At 46.5% G+C, this 13,300-nt stretch overlaps 1 protein-coding gene across 1 annotated transcript in view; it reads left to right on the top strand.

Moving 5' to 3' along the window:
• The first annotated feature begins 6,853 nt into the window (after positions 1 to 6,853).
• HOMEZ (homeobox and leucine zipper encoding) overlaps positions 6,854 to 13,300 on the top strand; it is a 111,650-nt gene continuing 105,203 nt past the window's right edge. The window contains exon 1 of the mRNA XM_078644978.1: positions 6,854 to 7,315. The gene's annotated coding sequence lies outside the window, so the exon portion shown is untranslated. The remainder of the gene's footprint in view (positions 7,316 to 13,300) is intronic.

Below are 13,300 nucleotides of genomic sequence, written 5' to 3'. Positions count from 1 at the left end.
CCTAGCCCGGCTGGGCTGGTCTAAAAATCAAATATAGCTACGATTGTGTCTATATTTTATTGTTTCTTTTCAAACTTACTTTTTGCAATGGACCACTGTTGTTGATAAAACAAGTACATATGACACAGGCTCTCAGTCTCCCATACACATACATAGACATACATAGACCAGGTTCAGGTGGGAGACTTAATTTTTCAAGCCAAAAATGGCTTTATTTTAGCTGTCTCCCGTCTGAAATTGCATTTTCTTCAATAGAAGTCAATGGAGAAATTACATTCTCACGATTTCTGTTTCAAAATCTCACTGTCCTAAAATGTTGGCATGTATGCACATATATCCCAGACACACACATTCACATATTCCCCCAGACGACACACTCAGTGACGCACACGGGAGCCAATAATAGTACCCCTCGTCGCAGTATTGTGTTCAAACCACTCAATGACGCACATGGGAGCCAATATTTAAAAATTTGCAAACATTCGTGACAAGAATTTTCAATTCTATTAAGGACACGGAGGCGAGGATTATGCTTTCTCTATTTCTTTACTAACAAACAGCAGCCAATAGAAATGTAGTAAAGAAAAAATAAACTACAACTCCCATGAGCCCTTAGGCAACCATAGAGAGTACATACTATATAAACCACCATAGAGGACAACACTTCCTCTTTCTTTGTCCAGGAATCATAAACAGTCAAAAGTCATTGAAGAAAGTACCGCTGACCATCCAGAAGGAAAAGTCCGAAGGTAACCACCAAAGGAGCCAACAGGAAACAGGCAACAATCCAAAAGCACAGACGTCGCATCAGGAAATACAGCAAATCCAGCATCCAATGGAACGGAAACAGTGCAGGAGACCATGACGAAGGATCACTTCTGGTCCGAGCCTGAAAGAAAAACAAAGCCGTAATACACAACCCCAAAACCCTGGAAAGGGAGCATCACAGAGGGTGGGGAAAAAAGTCAATGCAAGAAACATTGCAGATCATAGCAAAGCAACAATGCAATATAAACAATGCAGTAGAATACAAATGGGTGGGATAATCCTCGCCTCCGTGTCCTTAATAGAATTGAAAATTCTTGTCACGAATGTTTGCAAATTTTTAATTCTATGGCAGGACAGGAGGCTTAGATTATGCTTGTTCAAAGACACAACAGAGGCAATATCCACAATAGGTTTGAAATAATACGTCTTAAACACAGTATCAGAAGACCAATCAGCCGTCTTCACAATGTCTTGCAAACTTACACCAACATGAAAAGCCTTAGAGGCCATGGCACCTCTCGCGGAATGAGCCCCAAAAACGGAGACATCAATGCCCGCCTCGGACATAAGCCAGCGTATCCAACGAGCCAGAGTAGCTGGCGCCACAGGCTTAAAAGGCTTTTGCAAAGCAATCAACAACTGTCCAGACAAATCCTGACGAAAAGGAGCAGTACTCACCTCATAAGCTTTTATGCAGCGGACTACGCACAACTGTGGATGGCGAGGAAATGCCGGATAAGTGACAGTAGACAGATTAGCCTTTGTACGTTTGGAAACCGTAAAAGTAACGCCTTCAGGGGAAAAAGAACGACCCGCGAGATCTAATGCGCGGACATCCGAAACACGCTTACAGGACACCAAGCATAAAAGCATCGCCAATTTCGCAGACAATTGCTTACGAGACAGAGAAGCGTTGGGAGGCCAAGCTTCCAGAAAACGCAACACAATGGAGACATCCCAAAGTGCAACATACTTTGGACATGGCGGTTTAGCCATCCGGACGCCACGAAGCAATGCAGAGATGAGACGATGTTCCCCAATAGGCTTCCCGTCGACCAGATCATGGCCCGCAGAGAGAGCAGAACGAAAAGAATTGACAGTTCTGTAAGCAGAACCAGAAGAAGCGATGGAAGCAAGAAAATTAACAACTAGAGAGACATCTGCTGAAGCGGGATCCAGATCTCGTTCAGAACACCAATCACACCACCGACGCCAAGCTGACGCATAACGCTTGCGCGTGTTGGGGGCCCAAGCTTCATTGAGAAATCTCTCAGCGTCTCCAGATAAGCCAGGGACTTTCCAACGTTCCCCGAGAGACGCCACGCCACTAGACGGAGCTGGCCCGACAGAATTAGAGGATGTGGATGGAGCAGAGGATCCAACAGTAGGTTCCACTTCGTTGGAAGCAGGAACGGAGTCGAGCAACTCATTTCCAGAAGATCCGGAAACCACGCTTGAGCCCTCCAAAGAGGAGTGATCAGAATGATTTCCGACAGAAACTGTTTCGTCCTGGCCAAGACTCGCGGGATCATCGCGAACGGGGGAAAAGCATAGCAAAGCTGAGGAGGCCAAGTCTGGAGAAAGGCATCCGTGGCAAGAGCCTCCGGATCCGGACGCCAGCTGTAAAACTTGGGTAGTTGAGCATTGAGGCGAGAAGCGAAGAGATCGATCCAAGGTCGACCCCAAAGGCGAGACAGGAGGCGAAAGACCCATGGGTGAAGGCGCCAGTCGCTGAAATCCAGCAGATGGCGAGAGTTCCAGTCGGCCACCTGATTCTGACGACCCGGGAGATACTCTGCAATAAGAGTGATCTTCCTCTGAAGGCAGAAATGCCAGAAATCCTTCGCAATCTCTGCTAACAATCTCGACCGTGTCCCCCCCAGTTTGTTCACATACCGCACCGCTGAGATGTTGTCCATGCGGAGCAAAATGCAACAGCTGGTGGCCTGTGGAGCAAGGCTGCGGATCGCAAAAGATCCCGCCAGAAGTTCCAGGCAATTGATGTGAAGGGCCAATTCGTCCTGAGACCAACGGCCCCCCGTCGCCAAGTCTCCGCAACGGGCTCCCCAGCCCCATAGACTCGCATCCGACTCCAGCACTAAGTCCGGAGTGGAGCCGAACAGGGCTTTGCCGTTCCAGGCTTCCATGTGATGGAGCCACCACAACATCTCCGACTTCGCGTCCTGTGACAGAGGAACAAGGTCGGAATAACGAAGACCCTTCTGCAAGTGACGGATCTTGAGACGCTGCAGGGCCCGATAATGCAAGGGACCCGGAAAGATTGCCTGAATGGAGGAGGCCAACAGTCCGACAATCCGAGCGATCGACCGTAATGATACGTTCGGAGCAGACAACAGTGACCTCAATTCCCTCTTGATAGACCTGACCTTCTGGGCAGGCAAGAGAAGTTGGCAAGAGACCGAGTCCACAAGAAAACCCAGAAACTCTATCGACTGAGTGGGTTGCAAGTGAGATTTCTGAGGATGCACTAGAAATCCTAGAGATTGAAGTAGATCGATTGTCCATGATAAATGGGAACGAAGTTGCAGCGGGCACTGAGCCATCAAAAGAATGTCGTCCAGATACACGATGAGGCGCACCCCCCGTGCCCGCAGCGATTCCATGACAGGTCTGAGGAGCTTCGTGAAGCACCATGGGGCGGACGAGAGGCCGAACGGGAGAACCGTGTACTCGAACCACTCCCCCGACCACTGGAACTGCAGAAAGCGGCGATGAGGCGGAAATATTGGAATGGACAGGTAAGCGTCCTTCAAATCCAGGCGAACCATCCAGTCGCCTTTGCGGAGAAGATCCCGGAGAAGATGGATGCCCTCCATCTTGAAGTGGCGATAGACCACTCCGTTGTTGAATTCCTTGAGATTGAGCACAAGGCGAGATCCTCCCCCTTTCTTCTCCACTAGAAACACGTTGCTGACAAACCCTTGAGGATGTAAGGTCGTGCGCACAATGGCCCCTTTGAGAAGAAGAGAATCGATTTCCGCGGAAATCACCTCCCGATCTCGTTGGGAAAAAACAAGGGGAAAAGGGACGAGACCCTGAAGGGGCGGGTGATAAAACTCGATGTGGTACCCCTGAACTGTTTGCAAGATCCATGCATCGTTTGAGATCGTGCGCCAATTCTCTAGAAAAAATTGCACCCTGCCCCCCAGAACAACAGTGTCGTAAGGAATCAAGCTCACCTGCTGAGGAGAAATCCTGTCGACCTCCTTGGTTGCCACCGTAACCTCCTTTGTGGCCTTGACCACGACCTTTACGGGAGGGGTAGAAGGTCGCCTTAGATCCGGAATAGGAAGACTGTTGCTGATGACGCGGTCCACCTCCACCCTGATGGGACTGCTGGCCACGCTGCTGACCAGAACCTCGGCCGAACGAACGTCCCCCGGAACGTCCGGCCCTGGCAAAAACCGGGCGGAACGCCCTGCGCAAAGAAGACTGCGCCTTGTCAAGGCCACTAAAGGTTGCAACAAACTGTGTCAACTGCTTCAAAAATGGCTGGCCAAACAAGCGACCCTGAGCCAAGGGGCCTGACTCAGACGTCGCCAGTTCAGACAACCGGGGATCCATTTTCAATAAGATGGAACGTCTACGTTCGGTGGACAGGGCACAGTTTGCGTTGCCCAAGAAACAGATAGCCCGTTGGGCCCATCCAATAAGTTCATCAGGGTCGATGCCAGATGCCGACCCTTGTGCCTGATAACCCAAATCCAGGATCTTCGTTAGGGGGCCAAGAAGATCAAGAAGCTTATCCTGACACAGGCGCCAAGATCGATCAATCCCTTTCTTTGGATCCTTTGTGAACTTTTTGAGATATGTCAAAATCGTTGGATCTACCTCCGGGGTGTCAGCCAATTTATCCTCCAAGTCAGGACGAGGGCACTCGGACCGTAACCGAGAGCGCACCTCCTGATCAAAGGAGTCACGGATATGAGACTGTATGTAATCCGCAACCTCTGGAGCAGGGGACCAAATCTTGGAATTTGGATGAATGATATCAGTTGGCTCAAAAGTCAGGACCGGTGGATGGGAAGAGGCGTCAACAAAATGTTCTTTGCGTGCCTTTTTAGCAGGGGGAACACCAGAAGGACCAGAAGAGGAAGAGGAGGAAGCGTCCTCCGTGTCTGGGGAAGGAGGACGGGGTCTTTTAGAGACAGTAGGGGCAGACAAGGACTGAGCTAATTTCATAAAGTCGGACTTATGGGGGTTTCTAGGCGATTTAGAGGAGTGTTTGGTTGAAGAAGAGGGAATCCAGCCCTGTTGCTGGGCGTAATCTGACAAATGGCGCTTCAAAGGCCCAATTGCGTGGACCAGTGCAGTGTTGACTGAGTGACGAACCCCCTGGTCAAGGGCATCGACCAGGTCGTACTCAAAGGAATCTTCAGGTTCCTCATCATAATAGTATGCATCAGCGTCCTCATATTCAGTCATGGTGAGAGAAAAAAGGAAAAAACCACTGAGGAAGATATAAATGGAAGGACACCAGGAAGCCCACAAAACAAACACCAAACAGGGCCAAGGCAGTAACCCAGCGACCCAGTCAGGGGGGGTGACAGCCCCAAGCAAGCCTCACAGGCAGAGCACGAACTCGCCCCAAAACAGCCAAAATCAAAGTGGAGGGACAGGCTTGCAAAGATAGCCACCCTAGGCAACGCCTCTAATAGTTATACAGCCCAATCCCAGTTTCTCGAGGGAAAAAGGCGTCTGAGGGGCTCTCCGGCAGGCAGTGGGCTGAGGCACAAGAAGCAACGCTGCCTCCGAGCGTGTCTGGGCTCCGTGAGACACACGGAACATAAACAATGCCAACGCGCATGCGCGGAGGCGAGCCTGTCACTCCGGAAGAAGAAGAGCGACGCGCGACACCAGTGCGCGAGCTCTTGAGCCCCGGTCCCGCTCCACAACAGAAGACACACGGGCACAAGGCGCCCGCAGTACAAGAGAGGCGGCACGCGCTCTCAAAGTAAAGGCAAAACAAACGCACCAAACGGCGAGAAACGAGCCCCAGCACCCCGCGGTAAAGCGGCAGTAAGTAAAGCGAGCAGCTGACAAGCGGCACACAGCGCGTATGTAAGCGCACAAGGCACAAGACAATAAACGCATGCAAGTAAAGATACAATGCAATAATAAAGATAAATGGACTTAACTGGCTGCGAAGCAGCAAAGAAAGAGGAAGTGTTGTCCTCTATGGTGGTTTATATAGTATGTACTCTCTATGGTTGCCTAAGGGCTCATGGGAGTTGTAGTTTATTTTTTCTTTACTACATTTCTATTGGCTGCTGTTTGTTAGTAAAGAAATAGAGAAAGCATAATCTAAGCCTCCTGTCCTGCCATAGAATAGTATCCCTCGTCGCAGTATTGTGTTCAAACCATACTATTTGGCTACATGGACATTAGATGTAAAGTCAATGAAGATGGGGAAGGGGGTGTCTGTAACAACATTTGTGAGTTACTTGGCCTTTTGTAGCTCACTGTGATTTTCACTGTACAGATCTCTTTGTAGAAAAGGTTGGAGGCCCCTGCATTAGCGTCAGTAGCTTCATAGAAACACTACAGAAGGCTCCCAAAATGTCGCTACAGCAAAAAAAGTCTACAAGAGAAGTTGAAGTCGAAGTGGGTGCCATCTTGGAATGGGATGGGCGACCACATAATAACAGATTCCGTAAAAAACATGAGTGCAAAGGAGCATATTTTCGTTTCGTTTCGTTTACTGGCGATAGTGTGAGCGTATGAAATAAACGAACCGTGGCACATGCGACAATAGATACAATATTGCATTTGGATACCATAATAAAAAAGGCGTATGAAATTAAAAAGGAAACTTCGGAAACATCAGCAGAAATTATCTAATTTAGGAAGCCCATATTCATGGCATACAGGCATCTCAGGCGAGCCGTCTTACTCAAATTCCATAAGCAAAATGATCAGTGTTCATGCTTTTAACGCGCTAATTGTTCCTTCAGACCCTTGGCGCGAATGCCTCGTTTAGTGGCATTCGTTATACCCTTTTTCGAACCTCTTCGGCAAATGTTTCCAGTTGGGCTTGTTTTGGTAGGACGAATGTTTTTGTTTTGGGCTTCTTTTGAAGGTGAGTTGTGCTCATTTTATATTCAGATCTGGCGGCGCTGGCCTTAATTACGGGACTGGACTCGGAGACGTCCGTTTAAAGAGTGATAATGGACCACAGATTCCAATCTCAGATAGCGGACTATGGAGGGAAATTCTGGAAATCTGGCCACCCGCGCAATCCTATATCAGAACCAGCCACTGACTGATGGATCTACTTCTCGATTGGCCAAGAATCGATTCGGCGGTCGGGAATCGATTAGCCGAAAGAACCCACTATTAGATTCACCGATTGATTCAAAAATAGACCTAATAACAATTTTACTGTGGACCCAAGAATCTACTCGCTGATTGATCCTCGGATCGACTTACCACTGATCGACCCAAGAGATACTCGCAAATCGACCAATCGAGCATTTAATTTCAGTGGGCAATATCAGGACGAATGCTCGATTAAACCACCATGCATGTGAGTACGAAGTAATTCACTCGCAGCCTTTTAGCTGCCCAGACCACCTGCTAAAACATTCTCTTTGTGTCTGACCCATTGTCTCGAGCCCGGTGTCAGACCCCTTTATTGTGTCACTTCGTCACCCCTCCTCTTTTTTGCCTCTCTTTTCGTTTTGTTATCTTTGCCTAGCCATCCTAATATCTGTACCCCGCCCCCATCATCTAATTTGCACCCTTCATCTTCTCCCTTTCTTTCCCAATTTGTCTCCCTGTTATGTCTATCTTCGTTACCGTTACTTTCTTTCTGCCCATCTATGCTATGATCCCTTCACTACTATTTTTCTCTCTACTTGTGCCCACTCGTCTGTTTCCATCTCAGTCTAACGCTTATTGACTGTCTGTCTCTACCTTTGGATGTGGGCTGCTTGAAACCTAGCAAAGCCTTTAAGGCAGTTGTAGACCTGAATTCTGAAAAGGCTATTAAAGTAGCCTGTAACCTGAATCTGATATAGGTTCTGTGGAATAACCGGGCGAGGTACCAGCAAACGCTGCTAGTGAATGCAGTAATTGTAGGAAAAGATTAGCGGATAACTCCTAACAATCGGGGCAAAGCATTCCTGTGAGGGCTTTTCGTCTACAAAGTATTGTAATTTAGAACGTTAGTGCAATTGAGGTGATCCAGGACTAAAATTTACATAATGCAATGGTTTGGTAAATCTAAGTCTAAGGTGTCCCTGATGACATGGTGTCGTTTGGTAACCATTTTTCAGGAAAAGGAGTGACGCGACGCGTGGAGTGCCCGCGATTCAATGAAAGGGGCTAACTGTGCTATTTTACTGAATTATGGGGAGTTTGGGGGTCCGGGGGTAAGAGAGGGGGGAGTGTAAGGCGAGAGGTGGGTCTGGGGAATGAGGTTATTTTTTATAGTGCATCTCCTTTAAGGTGCTCCACTTGGAGTGATCTATCAAGATATTAAGGCCATAATGTAAGTATTGTGCCCAAGTCTGGGGGCAGCATCTGGCTATTGGTCACTTGCATGCACTTCTTAAGTGTTTTCTTCAACCACAAAGTCAACGCCTAGAGAATTGTCTAGATATGGAGGTAGTACATGGATTATAGTGTCAATTCTGCAGTCTTCCTTTGTCAATTGTGTTTAGCTCTGGGGTCAACGCATGTAGCATGCCTACTGGATCTGGAGGCCTTATTTTTTATATAGTATTATCTCCTATTTAAGGCAGAATCTGCAGTATTGCGTTTAATCGTGGTGGGTATATCTTCATATTTGGCCCAATTCTGGAGGCATCATTTCTTTAACTATAGCATCTTGTTGCGGATTCAGAGTATTCGTTCCAGAGACCACAACCATGTCCTATTTGTTAAAGGCTGGGACAAGTGAGTGTATGCGATTTGTGAGAGGTTTGGCGTAATGTACGAGGTTCTGAACAATGCTTTACATCTTGCACATTGTGCTTACACTTGTGTTTACAAGAGTGCGAGGTGAGAGTATAGTTTTTTTTAAGTGTCTTTCTATTAGCCTTCATGGTATCCTGATGGGCAGGATTCTGTCTCCTTGGTCAGTCGTAAAACAATGTTGAAAGTGTAGTGTCAGGGTACATAGATTACTGATTTCTGTGTCATTTAGAAAAAAGGTCAGAGCCGAGTACTTTAGCTACCTACAGGATACTAATGTTGAAGAGGAAGAGGCCAGTAAAATAGACTATTCCTTTGGTTCTGCAGAATATTCGCAAGATGTTGAAGTCAGAATGGGTTTGTAGAGTTACCGTTTGTAAAGAACGTTCTGGGATTATTCAAAGAAACTAATTGTTAGAATCAAAAATAATGTAACAAAAAAAGAAAATAATTGAAATATGACCATCTGTTCATATGTATGTTTATTTGCCCCGATGGCTGATTCACAAAAGTAATATATTATTGTGTCCGTCAGACTTTTCTAGTCATAGGAAGATGTGGTGTTTGTTGGTTTTCCAAAAATACGAGATACCCACAACCAACAATAATTTTTTGGTGTAGCGTTCGCCAAGACCATCAGATTTTACAAAATTATGTGTATAATACACTTACTGATAGAGGCTTTCAGCCATCCGTCGTCATCCATTGGTCTGTTGTTGGCATCATTTACATTTTTCTTCCACCCAGTACAGCATGGAGCAATGGGTCACTCCACTTCACCATTTACTAACTTCACTGTAAGATACAGCATTCTTCTCTTCCACAAAGAGCACACCAACTCATAAAGTAGTTCCCTTCAGGACCCAGGGCTACTATGGCCATGTATGCCGTTTGAGACGGCAAACATATTTTTTGCTTTTATCAATTTCTGGGTTTTTTAGTGTGACGTTGGCTTGCAAGCTTCTGAAACAAGAACGTTTTCCAAAAACTTCACAAAGCAAGCATTGACAAAGCCGAAAGGCTGGCATCCAAATCCTTTCCTGTTGCTTTGGCCGTGTGTTTATTGTGTACCAACTGTTTCAGTTCATGTAGTAAAATCTAATGAATAAAAAATGGGTATGATGGAAACCCATGTATTTCTAAAGTGTGCCCAAGATATTGAGTTTAGGAATATTGGTGATTTGTACAACTCTGAGTTTGGATTTACCCATACTATCCTTTGATTCCGAAGGCTTTTGCTAAATGTGTTTTTTCTTGCGGAGTGGCTTACATCTGCAAGCCAAAAACGGAGAGAAATTATTATTATTAATTTATAAGGCGCAACAGCTACCCAAAAAGGGTTTCCCGGCATCAACCAGAACAAGAACAGATATCAGCTTAACGATTATTGGTTAAAAGGCCAATTTCTTTAAGGATTTACGGAATAGGACGTACACAATTTCATTCCAATTGATATAAGGAGGGAGTTCCATAAGGAGGGACCAAGACAGGCGAATGATCGACCGCCCATCCGAGATAGTCTGACTCAGCGCACAGGAAATGGCCCTTGAGTGGATGAGCGAAGGCAACGGGAGGGCACATAGGGATAAACAAAGGACTGCAGATACTGGGGGGGCCACATCTGTTTTGATTTTGAACATATAGCTCAGGGCTTTGAATTTAATTCGGTTCTCCAACCTGAGCCAGTGAAGCCTATGCCAGAAACAGAGATAGCTCTAGGAACCTGGCATAGCAATCTTGCGGCAGAGTTCTGAACCATCTGCAGCCTACTAGTCACCTCAATGCAATTGATAATAACGGTTCTGTGAGGGAAAGTTCCAGAATCTGTGGGGGGGGAGCAAAACAATTCCTAATACACAGAGTTCCCACACTTTTCCAATTAAAAACGGTACCCCACTTGCATGGTTGCGCCTAATGCCTGCAACAGGAACAAATCAAACCTGGGACCATGACATTTCCCATGGTCCCTGGGTAAGAACATCTAGTGGGATACAAACAAGTTACAGTATCCTGGATTTGCTTGGTTCTCTAGGTTTCAGAAATGTCCAGCGTTCTTTGGGTTTTCTGGCCTCCACCTTATCCAGAGCCCAAATAATGCAACCATTTATCATGGTGAGCAAGAGGAAATTGGGATTTACCGCCTCTCTACTGCCCCATCTGTCAAAACTGTGCCGAAAAGAATACAGATTTCCTCCTGCTGGCAATGGCGATCGGGATGTTCCATGCCCAAGGCGCGGGGGCAGACAGATTGTTTAGGCTTTAGGAGTTTGGGGGGGGGGGGGGTTTGATGCCAGAATGTGCCACCCCAGCCCATTATATAAAAAACAATATATATCTTTGACATCCAATGTGCTTTAACCACGGGGAGGAGGTGGGTAGTTGTTATGTTAACATGGTTTGCTGAGTGCATATATCGCCCAAAAAGGTTATCCTAGTGCTGAAGTGGGAAACTGAGCTGACTGGAGTGTAAAGAAGGAAAATGAATCAAAAGTTTTTAGATTTCGTTTGGATTTTTTGAAACAAGCTTGTAGAAATGTTTAAGAGGAAACTTGTTCAACTGCTTTGCAACCTGGGCCTCAGCATCTTAGACAGATATGAGGGAAGTGTGCTAGACAAGGGGAGGAGCACAGATTGGTCCTTGAATTGTTGAGGAATGAAAGTATGCTTTTGCGATAGATAGTACCAGCTTTGTGGAGGGGCTTTAACTTTTGGCAAAAGAGTTTAGAAACTGCACATTTTTATTTACCTGTAGCCAGTGGAGATTCCAGAGCTGGTGTGAGAGGTGTGAGAGGTATGAGTGGAAAGATTAAGTGCCAATCTGGCAGTTACATTCTATACAGCTTCATCAGATGTTCAGAAAAGCTGACATAAAGGGCATTCCCGTAGTCCATTCTGCTGGTATGAGCATGAATGTTGGTTTTACGAATGTGAATAGGTAGTCAGGAGCACGTTTCGCACAGTTTCATTTGTCCAAAGCAAGAGGCCACTACAGTTGGTTTGCTTGGCCATGGAAAATTGGTTGCAAAGTATGATATCAAGTTTTCTGAGAGAAAACGCTGGCACTGGAATGTGACTTGGCTCAATAGGCCACCATTTTCTGGACCAGTGAGAGAGTCTTCTTTCCGAACAGAACCACCTCAGGCAATCTCGATTAAGTTTTAGGCCGTTGTCTTGCATCTAGCTTGCAATATCACACATGGGAGCATTGAGGTTTGATTGCATGCTGTGAGGTCCTCAGAAATGGAGACTATTAGCTATGCATCATCTGCATTCAAGATGACTTCAAAGCCTCTGGATTAAATGATGGGATGAGGGAGGCTATGTAGACATTGAACAAGGCAGAGTTCAGCGAGTAACCCTGGGGAACTCTGCAGGTGACTTCAGTACAGTTAGATTGAAAAGGGCCAAAGCAGGTTCATTGAGGGTGGTCAGACAGGAAGCAGCAAAACCAGTTAAAGGTAGTGAGACAGATGCTGGAGTCGCACAGATGCATGAGCAGCCTGGCATGGGACACCATATCAAACACAGCTGATAAATCTAACGGGGCAGCAGAAGCAGAAAGACTGGAATCTAGTAAGCGTTCTGCCGCCTGGGTGCAGATTGGGGAGGGGGTAAAAAAGACTGCTAATCCAATTCTGGCATAGGGGATAGCCCAATGCCCAAGTGGTTCACCTCAACCCTCCTTTATTTATTTATTTATTTATTTATTTATTTATTTATTTTTTCATTTATTTTTAGGCCGAGTCTACCACGTAGTGCAGCTGTCTGGTTGCAAAAGACATACTGTGAGCCTACATTGGTTGTCTTTTCTTTTACTCGCATTTGCCTCCTTATTCATGTCTTAGCTTGCCAGTCTGGTGTTTGTCCTTCCCATGAAGTACAGCCTTGTTACCATCTTTTTTGAGTGGCTTTTCAAGCACTCATTTTTTCTTTTAGGTTAAGCACTTCACGAGAGTGCATGTGTTTTCCAGCTGTTTCCTTGTGTCCCCTTGCACTCCCTGTTGCTCTCTGTCATCCGTGTGTATGTCCTCACCTCCTACATGTTGCGCTCTTGTGTCCTCCCCGGTCACTTTCTCATCCATATGCTTTCCCTTGCCCGTTCCAAGTTGCTCTCTTGCTGCTCCTCCACACCCCTGCCCTCACTGTTGCTTCATCTCACCCGTGCTCCCCTAATCTGTCAACTGTTACTTCTACTCCCCACCCCCTCTGAGTTTCTTCTCCAATAATTCAACGATGTCCCCTGCTTCCAGACGACTGCCTTTGTTAGTGATCCCTTGCATGTCACCTCTCATACTCCCATGGCTCTGCGACTGCTAGAGGCTATATTAAAAGCCTAGAAACAATGAGATGACCGAGCTGGTGTAAGTCGTTGTACCAGGACATCCAGGCCAGTGCCAACTTAAGGGGATATCTGCTACTCCTTGCATCGGGTCAGACTATCACAAGCCACACTTCTTGTGAAAGGGCATACAAGTACCTTTTGCCAGCCCTAGGAGACCCTGCCTCATGGCACACTTCATCCACTAGCATACTGCAAGTGCTGCACCACCTGGCACAGTGACCATGAGTAACTCTGCCAGCCGTATGAGACTCT

Source organism: Lissotriton helveticus, chromosome 5_1 (assembly GCF_964261635.1).
Source record: "Lissotriton helveticus chromosome 5_1, aLisHel1.1, whole genome shotgun sequence".
Lineage (NCBI taxonomy): Eukaryota > Metazoa > Chordata > Amphibia > Caudata > Salamandridae > Lissotriton > Lissotriton helveticus.
Note: the sequence above shows the minus strand (reverse complement) of the source record. Positions and strands in the feature narration are given on the sequence as shown.